The sequence below is a fragment of the Mustela erminea genome, chromosome 1 (genome assembly GCF_009829155.1).
Source record: "Mustela erminea isolate mMusErm1 chromosome 1, mMusErm1.Pri, whole genome shotgun sequence".
In the NCBI taxonomy this organism is placed as follows: Eukaryota; Metazoa; Chordata; class Mammalia; order Carnivora; family Mustelidae; genus Mustela; species Mustela erminea.
The window spans coordinates 170,300,684-170,317,648 of record NC_045614.1 but is presented as its reverse complement, the minus strand read 5'-3'; the positions used below and the strand labels follow the sequence as shown (position 1 = coordinate 170,317,648).

General features: G+C 36.9%; 1 protein-coding gene across 1 annotated transcript in view; it reads left to right on the top strand.

Annotated features, from left to right (window-relative positions):
* ZPLD1 (zona pellucida like domain containing 1) overlaps positions 1–16,965 on the top strand; it is a 237,172-nt gene that overhangs the window by 119,796 nt on the left and 100,411 nt on the right. Inside the window, exons 4-5 of the mRNA XM_032350228.1 lie at positions 1,327–1,461; positions 2,371–2,480. The gene's annotated coding sequence lies outside the window, so the exon portion shown is untranslated. The remainder of the gene's footprint in view (positions 1–1,326; positions 1,462–2,370; positions 2,481–16,965) is intronic.

The window sequence follows — 16,965 nt, the reverse complement described above, 5'->3', positions numbered from 1 at the left end:
AATGCAGGCTCCCCAAGGAGCAGAGACCCGGATGTGAGGCTCAATCCCAGGACTCTGGGATCATGACCTGAGCTGAAGGCAGAGGCTTTAACCCACAGAGCCACCCAGGCGCCCCTTGTTGCAACTTTTGTTAGGCATGTCCTTGAGGGAATTTCCTCCTAAAAACTTCAGCGAAGATTATTCTTATTTTGGTGGGTTCTGTGCTTAGGAAGAGGTCAAAAGTGATTCTGGACTAAACAGAATTGTTAGATTAAGGATCAGAATGGAACCATATAATTTATATTGATGAATGTGGTATTTTGTATAGTTTGTATAATAGCTCTGAAAAAATTTCAAAATTAATTCTAATCAAGGCTTAAGTAACAACCTTCATCAGAATAAGTAGTTAGTTCTCAAATATATGAACTTTTTTGAAGGACATTGCTTGCTGGGAACTATGTTTCAGCATGTTTGTTAAAAATTCACTGACTTAAAAAATCATTCAGTTTGGCAGGAGTCCAAAAGCTAGGCACTGAACTGAGAGTATCTAATTTTAACTTTCAAACTTCCCTAGCCTAGAATTAGCCATCTCTTGCTCAAGGATGGAGTCTATATCCTGGATTAATTTATATTACCCTGGAGACAAGTATTACAAAGCAATATCTTTTGTGCTTATAGTTGCTAAACCACAGCCCAAATTAAAAGTAGTATTATCAGTGTGCAAAAAATGATGCAGGATAGGGAATTACTACATGATGGTAAGCCTTATCTTCTATAAAAATAACATGAAACACTTTTTATTTCCCAGGTAAGGTTTATTCTTATTGAAAATAAGTGAGAAAAATATTGCTATTTCCAAAATAATGCTGGAAATTGAAACACTTTAATAATAATTTTTAAAATGTCTACCCATTAAAAAATTCTAAAGTGCTTTTTAAAGGACGATAGAGTTAGACTACCCAAAACCACACAATAGCATCAAGTAACACACACAAATGAGTATTTTTATGGATAAGCTAATGCCTGCTTTGCAGAAAAATCTAGAAATGCTTAGATTCTTCACTCAAATGTGTTGGGTTTCTTAAGAAGTGTGTTTCATATGACCTCTGGGAACCAGTGCTCTTGGTCACACTGTGGTCTTTGCTGGGATGCCCTGTTCAGTTCTGGTTTATCGTGGAGGAACTCCTGTGGGCTCTCAGGCCAAAACCATCATCAGGACTTTAATATTGTTTATGGTACCCATCATGTCTTAGAGGGATTTGCTGATGCTGATGATGCTGACACCTTGCACTTTCTCATGGTGATCCAACTTGGGGAGATAAGATTTATTTTTACTCCTCCTTTTAGGATACTTCATTCTAAGATTGGATTGAGAGCCTGAAGATGGGACTGAAGAACAATTTGAGAAGATAATTACATTGTGCAGCATCACCTCCCTGTCCTTTTCTTAGCCCAGTAGCCTTGCTAGGCTAAACCACCAAGGTCTGCTAAACCAAATTTGTGGGCTCCACTCTCTCTTTTCCAATGATCAGTTACTTTCTACCCCTAAAAGTGCTTCTGGGTGCCCTATGCAAATAATTCTTGACTGCTAAGGGCCACCGGTTATCCAGAGCAGACCTGCCCAATTCTATCGTGGGTATAACTTACCCTGTACCCTGTAAAGCCCTGACTTAGGGTTTCTGTTACTTGCCAGGGCTTTATGACATTAATGTTATTTACTGTCTTTTCTGAGTTTTTCTCTAACCACCTAAGGATACAAGTTAGAAAAATTATAATAAAAATCATAACTCCCAAAATAGTATATTGCTAATGTTTATTAAATCCTACTATTTGCCACACATTGTTTGTTCTACATTGTGTTTTACATTGTTTATTCATTTAATCTCACAATAACCCTTTAAGATAGGCGCAATTATTTCTCTCATTTTACTGTGAGGACCCTGAGGATATAGAAGTTAAGTAACTTACCAGAGATCATACTGACTGGATTCAGAGATTCAGTACCTGATGACTCACAAATGAAATTTTGCCTTTGTTACATATTGTCATCTATCCCCAATTTCAAAAACAATTAAAAGCAATAAAGGAGTATTTCTCTGACAATCAATGGTAAGCCCCAGCAAGGCAAGACCAGACTGTTGTCTCTCTCCATACTATCTCTGACACCTAGTCTGTGCCTACAACAAAATAGACAAATGAATGAATGATCTAAAAAACTCTATCATTGCTTTTTCTTATGTGACCTCTTTTTTTTTTTTTTCCTTGTCTTTCCAGTTTCTACGCTTGTTTTAACTTGAGCTATAGAATTGCTGAACAGTGTCTGGATTAGAGTCATTGAAAACTCCCTGTCAATAATTTACAAAACTCTCTGTTGCCTTTACTTGCTTACAGAAGAATTGGGGCTGGTTGGTTTGAGAGTGTCTTACAGGATATCCACAACAAGACTTCTCTGAGATGTGTAATGAAGATCATACTGAAATATGAAGTCCATATTTAGATGGGTGAGTCACTGCTTCTGTGAGGTCCTTTATTGTATACCATTTTATTAATTATTCCTCACAATAAAAAAAATTCAATAATAATCCCTGGTTCTATGTGCCAAAGCTGATAATATTGATAGACCAATGTAAGTTATATATAATGTATTCTGTGCATTGACTTGCAAAACTATCAAATGAGTAAATACATAAATGGCAGCCATGTGGGTATGTGGCTCCTAAATCAAACCATGGCTGTGTGGTAGGGACTACATTTAATTCTGTTCTTTGAAGTTGCTGGAAGTTGATTTGATTGTTAATCCTATATTTTTCACATTGTCATATATCTGTCTTTGGCTTCTTGGTTCTGAGACATTATGCCAACCATATTCATTAAAGGAAGAATCAAATAGCTTCATTTCACACATTGCTTTCTTTTAAACTCTTTTTATAGCATCCAGAAATTTAAAAACATCCATTCATAAATTATTCCTATAACTGGACCTTGATCAATTCTCTTAAACTTCATGTGCCCTCTTCTCCACTTGCAAATGAAAGGATACTGTTGACCCACTTTTCAGAGGAACAGGAAAAAATGATTGAGCCTTCCTTATAGAGTACTTTAAAAATATATGATTGCTCTGGATATAGAGAAAACAAATTACAAATTTAAGAAAAATGTTTAAAAGCAGCAAGATGAAAAATCTGGAAGGCAAACAGGGACTTACTAATGCTGAATAAGGCAGAAGAACGTATTTTTGCCCATCAGTTTGACTAGCGTAAGTGGAGTCTATTTAGTTATAAAATTCTATTTAATCAGTGACAGAATCATTTCATTTTAGTGAGTGTCTAATTGTAGGGGAGCTCTGCAGAGCTATGTTGACCTCCTTCTGTTGTGCTCGGCTCAAGACCACCTTTAATGAAATGTGACAATGGAGCAGCTCCCTTGACTAAAACACTTTAATAAATAAATAAGTAGTTGGATGAGTTTGCCAGCTGGGGGGGAAAGGACAAATGGAGCTGTAAGTCCTATAAGAATAGTTTTATCATTTTAAAAACTTCTATGGATTACTTAAAATGTGCTTCTCTAATTACAATAGTTTATAATGTTTCATTTTGTTTAATAGAATTTGCTTTCATTGTGCCATTATCATAGCTAGCAAGTTGTTCTAGTATCTACCTTAGAGTATCTTTCTAGTAATGTGAAGGATAATTGAACCTATGTGAATGTGTTTTCCTCTCCAGTCCCTAGAAAGAGACTATACTAGTCAGAACCTGGAGAAGTTTCATTTGTAGCACATTTATATTTCATAGTCCCTTAACTTACATTTCAGGCTTATTTACCAACAGTTTAATTTTGTACATTCACCCATTCTAATTGCTCTCTCGCAAAGTTTAATAATCACTTTCAGTTTTGGCAGGATAGCAATAGAGTGGTAAATTTTCCAATTTTTGCTCTTTTTGGGTAGATTCACAACATTGGTAGAGAAAATTCAAAAAGGTTTCAGTATTCTCCTATGCCAAAATTTTAGGGAAACCTCTGTTATTACCTCACATCCTAGTCCTCCCTCTGATTTCAGAAGGCATAAACTGGGGGACCCTCACCCTCTTTTTTGCTTTGCATGGTCCCCTGGGCCTAATGACCACTTATCCTTTCCTAGGTTGATTTGAGAGTGAACAAAAATGTCATTATAGCACGCGTCAAGCAGGGGCTCAGAACCAGTTATGTGAATGTTTTTTTTTTTCCCCGTACTTTGTCTTTGCTCATCTATTTTTTGGTGTCTGCATATGACAGTGTGGGAGTGTGTGGGAAGGAGAGCACATTTGTTGACTCTAGTAATACCATAATCACAAACAGGTAAATATCCTTCATTAATTCTCTGATAGGAAAATGGTGCTGTGGTACTGTGGAAAGAGTATGGGCTTTGCAATAAGAAATTTCTAGGTTTAAATCCCAGCTCTGAATTTATAGATAATTAGCTTTTATTTGCTTTCCAAAGGCATTAAACCCATCTGAATCTGTTTTATCATCCACAAAATGGGAATAATCATACAAAGCTCTTAGGGTTATTGTGAGTATTAAGTAAAGTATGGAATATTTCATTTTCAACAAATGTGTGTTCTCATCTACTCCTTAGAACCCCACTGAGGTGGCTTAGCATAAACCACAGAACTGTGATAAACACTGGAAGCAGAACTATCAGAATATGTAAGAAAAGGAGGGTAAATCAGTTACACTAAACAAATGCCTAACTACATTTACTGTGACTAATTGTAGTATTCAGTGTTCAGATTCTTGATGTACAAGGTGACAAGATAAACACAGTAGGTTACCTTGATTGTCAGGATTTGAAAAAAGAAAATAAGACTCACCAACTTTTTTTCTGTACTAATGTTTTTAATATGAAATATTAATTACCTCTACTCTTATTCTCTATCTCAAATTTCATTAAAATTTTAATTAAAAGTTAATTACAAACTCAATAGAGAAGAGGGAACATAGAACATAGAATAGATGGATATTTCTCTGTTACAGGTATGGCCACCTCTTTCTTAACACATAAAGGGACTCTTGTTAGGACACTCTTGTGAGGTTTGAACTGAAGATTACTTTATTATAGAAATGGTGAGAAAAGAAAAGCCAACTAAATGGAGCACCAGGAGATAAAGCTGATACATATTTTCTTTCAGTTCTGTGAATTCAGAAGGACGGGTTGGTGTTTTCCTGCCTCAGTTTCTTCATTTGGGTCTGCACCCATGCAGACCTTTTCCTACAGTTGTGCAGCTGTTTCCTACTTGGTCTAATACCAATGCTCTGTCAACACAGCTCCTGCCCTCACAACACACAGGCATCCCTCTTCCCAAAACCCACTGCCTTCATTCATCAAGTCCTTCTCACTTGAAAGGAGTGTGAAGAATTTTGATTTTTTTTAAAGCACTCACCCACAATTGGTACTACAAGAACTTTCAGTATAAAGGAAAGGTGTGATGTTTCTAAATTCCTGACAGATCACAAATCTTTGGGATTTGCCAATGAGAAATTGGAATACTCGGGAATTCTATAAATCATAAATGATCCTTAAAATATTTCCAACATTCTTCATTGTCTTTATGGGTATATAAACAAATTATTACAAATACAAATGAAATAAGTTTAAATTTAGTAGCATTTGTAAAGCCCTGTAGCCTATAGTACATATTCAAATGGTAAACATTAGTGAAGAATACTGGATTGTATTCAAATATGGTAACATTCTGAATCCTAGCAAATTGACCATCCCTCACTACATAGCATCATATGCCAAAATTGCCAACGTAAGGATTTATTTTACTTCCTAAACTTGCTATTCCTTAGGAGATCACTCATAAGATTTGTTTAAACTATACTATGAACATAATCATATTAATATTTACTTTATTTGCAAGCATGACTCACTGTTAGTAGCTAACAAGGCTATGAAAACACACGTACAACATGGTTATAGCCATGAACAATACTGCTGGACTAGGTCAGGAACTCCACTCCTGTTCCTGTTTGGTTCTGAAAAATGTCAACCTCAACTTTTAAGTCTCCTGTCACTGTTTCCTGCTCCTGCTTTCCACTTGATTAGTGGATTCTTTTAAACCAGTTGTGTTTCTACACTGCTTGTTACGTTTTGACTCTTTCAAGACAATTACCCTAATTTTTCCTGTTTTTTCTTCTGATTCCAAAGAAACTTCTGTTATCCCAGAAATGCTGGGAAGCAATTCCTTATGAAAACACTAAACAATAGCCCCTCCTTTTAGGACAGAGGTTCTCAATCTCAGTGATACTTTAAATTGCTTGGATGCTATTTTTAAAAACCTGCACATGGGACCCCAGGAAGTTAATAGGGTGTGTGTGTGTATAATATAATATATATATTATATTATATTATATTAATTATATATAATATATAATTTTATATACATATATATGTGTGTGTATATATATATATATATATATATATATATATATATATGAAATAGAGGCTATTCTGTTGTGTAGCCAAGTTTGAGAACTTCTCCTTCAGGAACTACCCAAGGGTTATTCCCCATTCTATAATTCTATAAATCCACTCTTATAAGTATTTCTCATTATTTCATCGTAGGTGAATTTATCTTTGTATTTTCTGAAATCGTTTGTAAAATTCTTGAGGGAGGGTATATTTGCTTTTGGAAACTTATTTTTAATCAGCAATTTCAGAACCTAAGAGGTTGTGTCTTCCTAGATATTTTTAAAATGTGTTAGATAAAATTATGTCTAAAAAATAGTGTGTTGGTTTCAAAGACACACACTAGCCTTCAGAAGTAAATGGATACAAGACAGATAAATTGAAACCATAGTATATAGGAGGTTAATATATTAAATGTTTGTATCTTTATTATTAGAGTTCTGCAGTTACAGGTATTGAATTAGTCTTTTACTTTTTAGTTGTTATGCACACAACTATTTAAAAATAAAGTTATATAACAAACAGGGGGTTGGGGGATTAGGGTATCTGGGTGATGGATGTTAAGGAGGGCATGTGAGGGAATGAGCACTGGGTGTTCTATGCAACCTATGAATCAGTGAACTCTACCTCTGAAACTAATAATTTACTATATGTTAATTAATTGAATTTAAATGAAAGAAAATACAATTTTTAAAAAGAATCATTTATCATGAAAATAAGAACTACCTACTCCAGTATTCCTCTCCAGAAGTATCCATTTCCAATTCTTTCAGCTGCTTGTCCCAGTTGTCATCTTAGCATTTCTAAATAATATGATTATTCTGTTATTTCTTGATGAATTATTTCCTGACATCTTCTATTTATTTTCTGCCGTGATAGCAAGGATTTAGCCATCCACTCTACCCCATCATTTCCTCCATCCTTTCATTAAATTACATTATTATTTTTTAATCCTCTACTGGCTACTTTTCTAATTTTAATTTAGGTATTTTCATCATTTCTCTTGTGTGTCAAATGCAAGCTGTATCTCTGACTTCACACTTTATAAGATGAGGATTTTAGCACCCAGGCCCTTCTTTTCTGCTCTCCCTCATGTTCCATCCTCGGTCATTTTTGCTTTTACAAAATTAAGGTTGATGAAAACATATTCCATTTTATAACATACATATTTTCTATTTTGCCTGTGGATTAAATTTTGAAAGCTAATACACATTTGCACATTATTTGGACTGTATGAGAACGGTAAATTGAAAAGCCCATCAGGCTCTTGTACATTGAAATGCCCTGCTCCCCTTTTTTCACTCTTTTCTTTTGTATCCTGTCATTTTAAAAATATTGTTTACATTATATATTCTTTCTTGACCCCCTTTCTTGGAGACCATGATCCTTAAGCACAAACTGCTTTTCCTGCTCTAACAATCTAGACTGGCTCTTGATTCAAAGCTAAAATCTAGGACATTTTCTCTTATATTTTGAAAGCATTGGTGTATCCCTTTCTGGCATTTAGTATTGATGGGAAGTCTCCTGCTTGTCACTTTCCTTCATGTAGAGGTAAAGTTTAATCCCCTCCCCCAGAAGCATTTTGAATTTTCTATCTTTGGCACTGCAGAATGCCACTTTCCCAATGAAGTGTCTAGATATGGGTGTTTTTCCATTCGTTATGTTGAGCCCTTAGTCTAGTGCTTCAATCCTGAGATCATGTCCTTCAATTCTGAGCTATTTTCACTCATTTCCCCTTGGATGATCTTCTTATCTCTGTCCACTTTGGTTGTATCATCTGATCTCTAGTTGGTTAGCTATTGGACCTGATATAATCTTTATATCTTTCATATCTTCTCTCATTTTCTGTCTTTTTTAGTTTTTTTTTTTTTTGGTAATATAAGATTTTTATTTCTCAGTGATTTTTATCAACTTTTAGAAAGATGTTATCTTTTTTAATTTCAACAGATATTAGTGGATTTCCCCCTCCTGCCACAATATGTCCATCTGCCATGTATCACCTTTATTTTCATATTTACTCATTCATTTCTGAGAATATTATTTCTGTTATTTTAATGTTTTCTTCTACTCTCTAAATTATATACAGTTTCTCTGGAATAACATTTTTCTGTTTGACATTAGTTTTGCATGGCAGACTTGCCTCAAAGATCTCATTATACTTTGCTGTCAATTCGTATTTTAAAATAAAACAATATAAGCCACATCAGAGTTCAGTTGGGGCTTTTGATAAGTTTACTTTAGAACAGCTGGGCAGACATGTGACTGTTATAACTGTTAAAAAAAAAAAAGTCAGATTTGACACTTTTGGTGCTTGATAAATCCTTTAGAGAAGGGACTTTTAATTCTTTTGGTCCAAGCAATAGATATCTTGGTGCCAGCTGATGATAAAAAGAAGTGGGACCTTGCCTCTTAATTAGCATTCCTAGTTTTACTCCCAAGTCCTATCTTTGTCTTGACATTTAGAAACCCAACCTCTACCTCAGTTGTATCTCTTTCCACACTTACTTTTCTGAACAGCTTCTTCTTTCCCCTGCACCATCATTTTGTTGTAATACCTCCCCTTTGTGATTCCTTCCTTGTCGTGGACAGTCTGTACACTCAAATGTCTGTATGACTCTGGCAGGTAATTAAGTAAATGAAGAAGGCTGGCCCTTATGAAATAATAATGGAGCTTGTATGCCCTGGGATTGTCACTACTCAGTTTCAGTTATTATGTTTTATTCCCTTTAGTTTAGTAAATTTTTCAGAGGCAAAAAGGATCAGCACATATGGTTGGCCTGTCATCTTGACTCAAATTTTAAAAGCAATTTACTATTTTTTTAAGCTACCTTAAATGAACACAGTTCTAGATTAAACCGTGTCCTTGCCATGTCCAAGCAACCCCAAGCCATATCTAAAAGGAAATATTGTATTTCCTATTCTAAAAATATCAACGTGAGAGGCCCTGAATAATCTAAATGGCAATAATTCTTCTTTGATTTTATAGTACCGTGGCAGCATGCTTGATTTTTTTTTTTTTTTTCCTCATTTGGACCCTAGGTATAAATTTAGGGCTGAATATTGAGGCATAACTCAGAGAAAATGATTGTGCATGGGTGTAGGTAAATGTGGTCCATTTCTATAGCTTTCTGATTCTGTATCTTGATCCAAAGATAGGTTTGAGTTTAATATATAACCTATGAATCAGATGGATGGCATATTCTCAGATGGTCACTTTTAATATAATTTCTCTTGCCAGGCCTTTAGGTAGTGCAACAAAATTTAATGATTATATTCTTAGATGAGATTTTTGAGTGTCATGGTTTTCTGATGCTGATTGAAGGAAGAATTATTGAGAATTATTTGAATTATGTGATGATGGTAGGGTAGATAACATACTGGATGATGAAAAAAACATAAATGTAGTTTAGACTTGAAGGCTTCTAAAGGGATATTTGTAAAAGATGCAAAAGATTTATTTAATTTGTCACACCCACCTTGTTATATTGGCAAGTTTATCAGTTTTCAGAGTTAATGCCGAAGGATAGAAGAACATGTCAACCCAAAATATGATTCTAGGAGTGTGGGACACACTACTTCAAAATATTTTGCTTTCATATATTGATTATTTTTATTTGCAGAATCTTGAAAAACAGCACATGCAGAAAAAGGCTGTCTCTCAATCCCACTTATCTGTCTAAAGACAGATCCTCTAAAGGGAACTCAGTTAGTATCAATCTCCTCCCATGGAGTTATATCATTCAGGGGGATTGACTCATTATAGGACAGGAGACAAGAAGTCACATCACATCCAGAGAAAATTTGTCACAAACTGTCACGCCTGTGCTTCTAAGGGATCATTTGTATTTATTAAAAAATATTTATTGTTCCCTCAGAGGGCTACATTCCCCACCCCCACCTTTCCCTATTAAGATGGTATGTACGTCTGAATTCTAAGCCACCTCAAAGAGTTATTCATTCCCCCCCACTCCGGATATCTTCTATGTATACATAAAGTATACATGATAATAAACTTCTATTTGTTTCTCTTTTGTTAATCTGTCTTTGAGAACTTAGAAGGGTAGTAGGAAAATTATTTTTCCTCCCCTACAATGCCAAAGCATGATTTGATGGAAGGGACAGTCAAGTCCCAATAGTCTCTAAAGACTTTATCATACCTCCCCAAATAAAAATGCAATCTATATTAAAACCATGTGCTTTTCTCACAAAGATAACTTTAAACATGTCATATAAAAACAGTGTGATTTCTTTTCTAAGTAGCTTCCAAGCAGGCCTGCAACTTTTGTCCCAAATCTGATTTCTACTCTTGAGTTCCTCCTATTTAGAAAATATCATAGTAATTAAAAATTAAAATTCTTAAGTCAGTTAAGTCTGGCTTGCTCAGATATTTAGAGCAAACAAGTTTTTAGGTGTTTGTATTACCCTAATAATTCAAAATGATATAGCCTGTCAGCTTCCCCATTGAGCAGGAGAATATCAAATTGAAGCTCAACAAACATGAAGTGCATGGTTTGCTCAACAAGAGATATAGATCTCTAAACAATTGAAAAGGTTGTAGTGTTCTAAACTGATTGCTGAGATGGGCAGTGGTGCACATCACAACCTGTCTTTTCCTTACCACTCACTGCTTAACTGGTTACTCATAACCCTGTCTCCAGATCAATATTCCAACATGTAAGAAAGTATTGGAATGTTGCAAAGTGAAGCAATTTAGAGGTAAGTTTAAACTGGTGAAATTGAAAAACACCTCAAATAATAAATCTCTAAGCCCAGTAATGTCTTAGGCTCCTAAGTAAAATGTTATAAAGAGACCCCATGTCCCTCTTAAGTTACAGACTAAGTAAATTTTTAGTTTCCTTGAAAAACAATCCAAGAGGGGAAGAATCCATCTAACATACTTCTCCTTTGGTTTGCTGATGTGTCTTAACTTGTTTAACTCATTTTACACAAGTCAAGACCTGAACTTCTACCAGTTTTTTTGGTGAAAGAAGCTTAGGGAGTCTACTTTACAAACTTAAATCCTGCGACTAAATACATTAGACTTATAGAAAGTTTTATGGAGTACTTTAAAGGCTTCTTTAGGACTAGACTGTAAAGGTGTATTTTATTGACTTAACTCTGCCCCAAATTGTCCTACATTAGAGAAGCAAGGAGAGAAAAGTTAATATGCAGGTGCCAAGGGACAAGTGTATCTTTTTTCTTTTTTTTAAAGATCTTCTTTATTTGTTTGAGAGAGAGAGCGAGAGAGAGAGAGAGAATAAGCAGGGAGAAGAGAGAGGGAGAAGCAAACTTTACTGCTGAGTGGATAGCCCTATGCAGGGCTCAATCCCAGTACCCCAGGATCATGACCAGAACCAAAGACAGAAGCTTAGCTGACTGAGACACCCAGGTACCCTGACAAGTGCACCTTTTAAAATCTGCTTGGATACTATGGGATGGCACATTCCGCAGTGTTCCTGAAAGACTCGCGGATCCCCTTACCCAAGAATTCAACACTGCCACAGGATGCAAACAGCAAGAGGTTCTTTATTGTAGCGCGGGCACCTGCGGGTGGTCAGCAGCTCCTGCTAGCTGAGCACCCCAGGCTGGGGTGGTGCAGGATTTTTATAGACAGGTCCATACAAGTCCCGGATGGGACGGGGCCGATTGGCTGACAATTTGAACATTTGAAAAAGGCATACTCGGTGTTAGCGGATTGGCTTTGGAAGACCTACATTCTGGCCAGTCACCGTTCAGATAGTGTACTGTAGAGGGTACGTGCTGAACCGCCTGTCCTCGGCCTTGGTACGGGAGACAACCCTTATCAGCGTACGTGCTGAACCGCATGTCTCTGGCCTTAGTGTGGGGGACTTAGGAGTAGGGGGAATTCTTAACAAAGGAAAACTATAACTTTATTTGATTACACAGCGAGCGAGGGTTTAAGCAATTTTTCATTTCTTAGCAAAGCATTAGAAGCATTATTATACAGAAGCCAGAAAGAGCTGGGTTAAACACAGATTTTTTTGCTATTCGTTATCCTGTTATGCTGCTTGCTGACTCCTTTATCTATGGTCAGCTGGCCACAGTTTCTTAGTTAGCATAAGCTGGTTATAAAAAGAATGTTAAAACTTATAGGCTATAGTATAGTTCTGACCTGGGGTCCTTCATTCCCCCCTTTTTCTTTAACATGGATATAATCTTATATCCATCTGTTTTGTTCTTCAACTGAGTCCTTTCGGGACTCTACTTGTTTAAGTAGTTGGTACTGCTGAGTCAAGACCATAGTCTGAACAACAGACAGGCGATCTTTAATGAATTGTACTAACCTGTTTAAGACACAGGGCCAAAAGTTAGAATTAATAACAGAATGATGAGAGGGCCCGTTATAGATGACAACAAAGTAGTAAGCCAAGGCGATCTGTTGAACCAGTTTTCGAACCATCCCTGCTGGGACTGAAAATCCCTTTTTCTTTGAGCAAGTCTTTCTCTGAGTTTATCCATAGTTTCTCTGACTACTCCAGTTTGATCTGCATAAAAGCAAATTCTTCTTTTAAGGCAGTCAGGGATGCCTGTGGAATGTCACACATATTACCAAGGGGAGTGGGTAGAGAGGGGGTGCAAGGCATCAGCCCCTGCTCCATCTTCAGCCAGCCTCCTGCTCCCTCATTCCCCCCTGAACAATTTTGACCCTGAAATCTTTAAGGGGGTTGAAGGTGGAAGGTCTCATCTTCTATAACTTCTTCGTGCTGAATAGGGGCGTAGAGCTGTCCCTACCTACTGGGGTCAATATCGATCAGGGTAGAAATGTATAAGGGAGATACGAAAGGTAGAGACAGCTGAATCCAGTGCTGACAGTGAAGAGGCGTCCTCTTGTGCGATAAGGATCATCTGTCGTGGTGTAGTCATTGTAGCAATGGGAGTCTCGACACCAAGTAGAGAAACATGGAACAAAGCAACATATTAAGGTTAATAAGGCGATAAGAATGAGAAGCCCGAAAAGGAGATTCGGCCATAGTCCTCCTTCAAACCAGGAACTTAACCATTCGCTAAAAGAGAGAGAGGGACCTTGTAGAGCCTTAATCTGGGCATTCATATCCTTTATTAGTCCTGTGATATTTTTGTGATAGTCTGGGATGTACACACAACATTCTGTCTTGATAATTGCACATGTCCCATCCTGGGCTGCTGTCAGGACATCTAAGGCCATCCTATTTTGTAGGACTGCCTTGTGTATCTGTGACACTTCGGTATTAAGTAGGGAGATGCTATTTAGTGAATCATTGAGTGCCTTTGTAGTGTATTTATTAAGGGCTTCTACATGCCACATGACATCCTCTAGTTCCGCAGATGGAACAAAAATGGATGCTGAGTGATCATACCATTTAAAACAGATCGTGTCCATCTTTGTTTCAAGTTGGGGAGATTAGCTGGAGTTGTAATGGTTTTAGTAATGCGCCCATGAATCCAGGCAAATCCTAAAGTACAGCGTCCTATCCACCCTGGAGGAAGCCAGGGTCACAGGTTGGTTCCACATATCCAGTGGGTTTCATTTGGAGCTGGTCATCTGATGCCAGGTCGCCTTGCCCAGTCAGTAGCAAACTAGTCAGTAGCCTGGAGTACTATTACTTGGGAACACATTTCTAATGACAGCCATCCTAGATGTCGTGTGTTATTTGCCCAAGTATCATACATATGATTTCTTTGTTCCCAGCATAAAATTGCCTTCTGACTGAGCCGTCCAATCGTGGGTGTAAGCCACAGATATGTATCCCAGATTTGATATATATTATCCTTAGTATAGCGATAAGGAAGGTTTTGTAACTTAGGCCCATGGATTGGGGAGTTATGGCTTGATAGTAATCCCCTTTCCTTCCAAATAGCTCCATGGGCATGTAGTACCAGGAAAGCATATTTGGAGTCAGTGTTAATGTTTATTCTTAGGCTTTGGCAATTGCAAAGTGCTAGTGAGCACTATGGCACACCTAGCTTTTCTTATTTTTTTTTTTTTATGAAAACTACTGTCATCAGTAAACTGTCATTCACATTTTTAACAGATGCATCTTAAATCTGGACAAGTAGAGTAAGCAAGATCAATAACCTTTGAACATTTTTGCTCTATAGAGAAGTACAGTGGTCAGGTTCAGGCATACAGGTAACTAGGTCTAAAGTTTGACAAATTTTAAGTATTATTTCTGGCATATCTATAAGTATGGCCCAATATTTAATTAGTTGGCCTCCATCATCCATTGGTGGCCTTTGGCTTCTAAGACAAATCTCGACCTGATGTGAAGTCATTACAGTCAGGGACTGTTCCCTAGTGAGCTTTGAGGCTCCTTTATGAGGGCTGCTCTAGGTTTTACTAAAGCATCTATTTGCAATTGCACCTCAACTGAGGTGGCCTCTAGGATAAATATGACTAAGGGATGAAACCAATAAGAAGACCTTTGAGTGGTCCAGCCTTAACAATATCCTGATTACAGAGGATCACTGGCAAGTGAGAAAACTTGTCAAGAGATAAGGGGAGTTCCCCCATGCATCATCCGATCCAATCATAAAGAAAGTGGGGTCATCCATTGTCTCCACAAGTCCATAGTTAATCCTATGGAGTGCAATAGGCTGGCTTTTAGGCAATTTAATTATCCCAGCCACACATAAGGTGTTAGTTAAGTTATACAATTGTAGGGGAATCAATCCCATTTTCCAGTTGTTTAATCATGTGTGAGGGGGTTCTACTAATATCCCCACAAAATAAAAAAGCACAAAGATCATCTAAATGAGCTATTGTGTAACTTCTCTGAAGTTTACCTCAAATTGTTTAGCTTAGGTAAACAAACACTTAAAGACAATCAAATCTAGAATTTAACATCCATAAAGGTGTGTTACTAAAACATAATTTTTCTCTCTAAAATAACCCTCATTTACAGAGATAGCCAAATCAGGACTAATTCACTTGTGAAACAAGTCCAGTTTTTACAAACTTGGCCTAATTATTTAGATAAGCTCAGCAAGAACCGTTGAGTGTGATCAATAGATCTTTTAGCATCTGCTTTGCTGGAACTTTTTATAAGGAATCTCTAGGTTGAACTTTTAGTAGCCTCTTCGGGCCAGAAGCCAAGCCCTGTACTTGCCATCAGGCATGCCTGCAATACCTGTCGATTTGGGCGAATTTCTCAGTGGGCGAATTCCTCTTCTGAGACCGCACCTACCAAAGAGTGACATTCTTTACTCACCTGGTGAGGCTGCTGGGAACTCTGTAAGCAAGGTATCAGGCCAACAGTCCCAAGGGGCTTTATGGCTCCAGGTTTCATAAAGTCAACCTTAGTTCCTTTAAACTGTCTGGTCATATCTGAGTCTTTTCAAATATGACATTCCAGTCAAAGCCTTGGTAAAATAACCCGTGTTTCCAATTCTTTCCTGTTACAAGGAGAACAGATTCTTATTGCACTTATGCAAATGACTGATTGCCATGGAAGAAAGAATACTTACTGAGACCTTTTGGTTTCAGAGGGTTCAGATAGAGAGAAAAGCTTGAATGCTTTGAGCACTTTTACAAATGAGCACTTATACATCTCTATAAGTTACAGATAACTTAAGAAAAAGTATCCCTAGTCTGGAAGAGCAACCATTAGAGAGAACCGGCAATGTTTAAAATAAGACAAAACATTAAGAGACACAACACTATAATCTTTTAGTTCATTCAGTCCCATGTTACTAATTCTGGTGAATGCGGCTTTAGTCAGTGTTGGAAATTCTTACCCATTTCAGTTTTATGATTTTCAAGCATATCAAATATCTGTATTTGTCCTGAAAGTCCTTTATAGGAATCTCCTTTAAGATAAAACTCATTTTACAAGAGAATTAAAACAATTACAAATGACCAAACTCGGAATGGATATGGTTAGAGCTGATGAGACAAGAATTTACAATTTAGCTGGCAAGGAAATCAGGTTATTTCTGTGACACATAACATTTCCATAATTACAGTATCAAGCGATGATCTCTCAAAACGTTAAAACTTTAAGAAATGCGTAGAATCTCTAGAATAGTTATAGCATTTTCCCAAATGTAACCCAAGGTTTATCACTAGTTCAGTAGTACTTCATGAGCAACTTCACATACCAAGGAAAAGCCTGAGTTAAAGAGATTTACAATTTAAATCTTGTCAACATTTGCTAAGATCTCAGAAAGTTTTGAAGCACATGCCTAAATATAATTAGGGATGTTAAACACCTGATAAAACAAAACATAGGAACTGAATTTTCCAGGCAGGCAAAGAGAAAACCATTTACACTTTTTAACAGATCAATTAGCTAAGAAAACTTTGCCCCTTTTAAACAGAAAGAAAACCAGCTTTTTATACCAGTGTCTTTCCCTTTTTTATTTTATTTCTAAGTGTGCAGTCTTAAGATAGGAGTTTTCTGGGTTTCCCTCCCATCATGAATGATGTCGCAGATAAGGGAGGGGGATCTTTCCCCTGCTGTCCTGTTCCCATCCCTCATGGGAATTTAGGAGCGTCTTAGCTAAGGCCTGTCCGCATAAACCCCGGACCAGGCTAC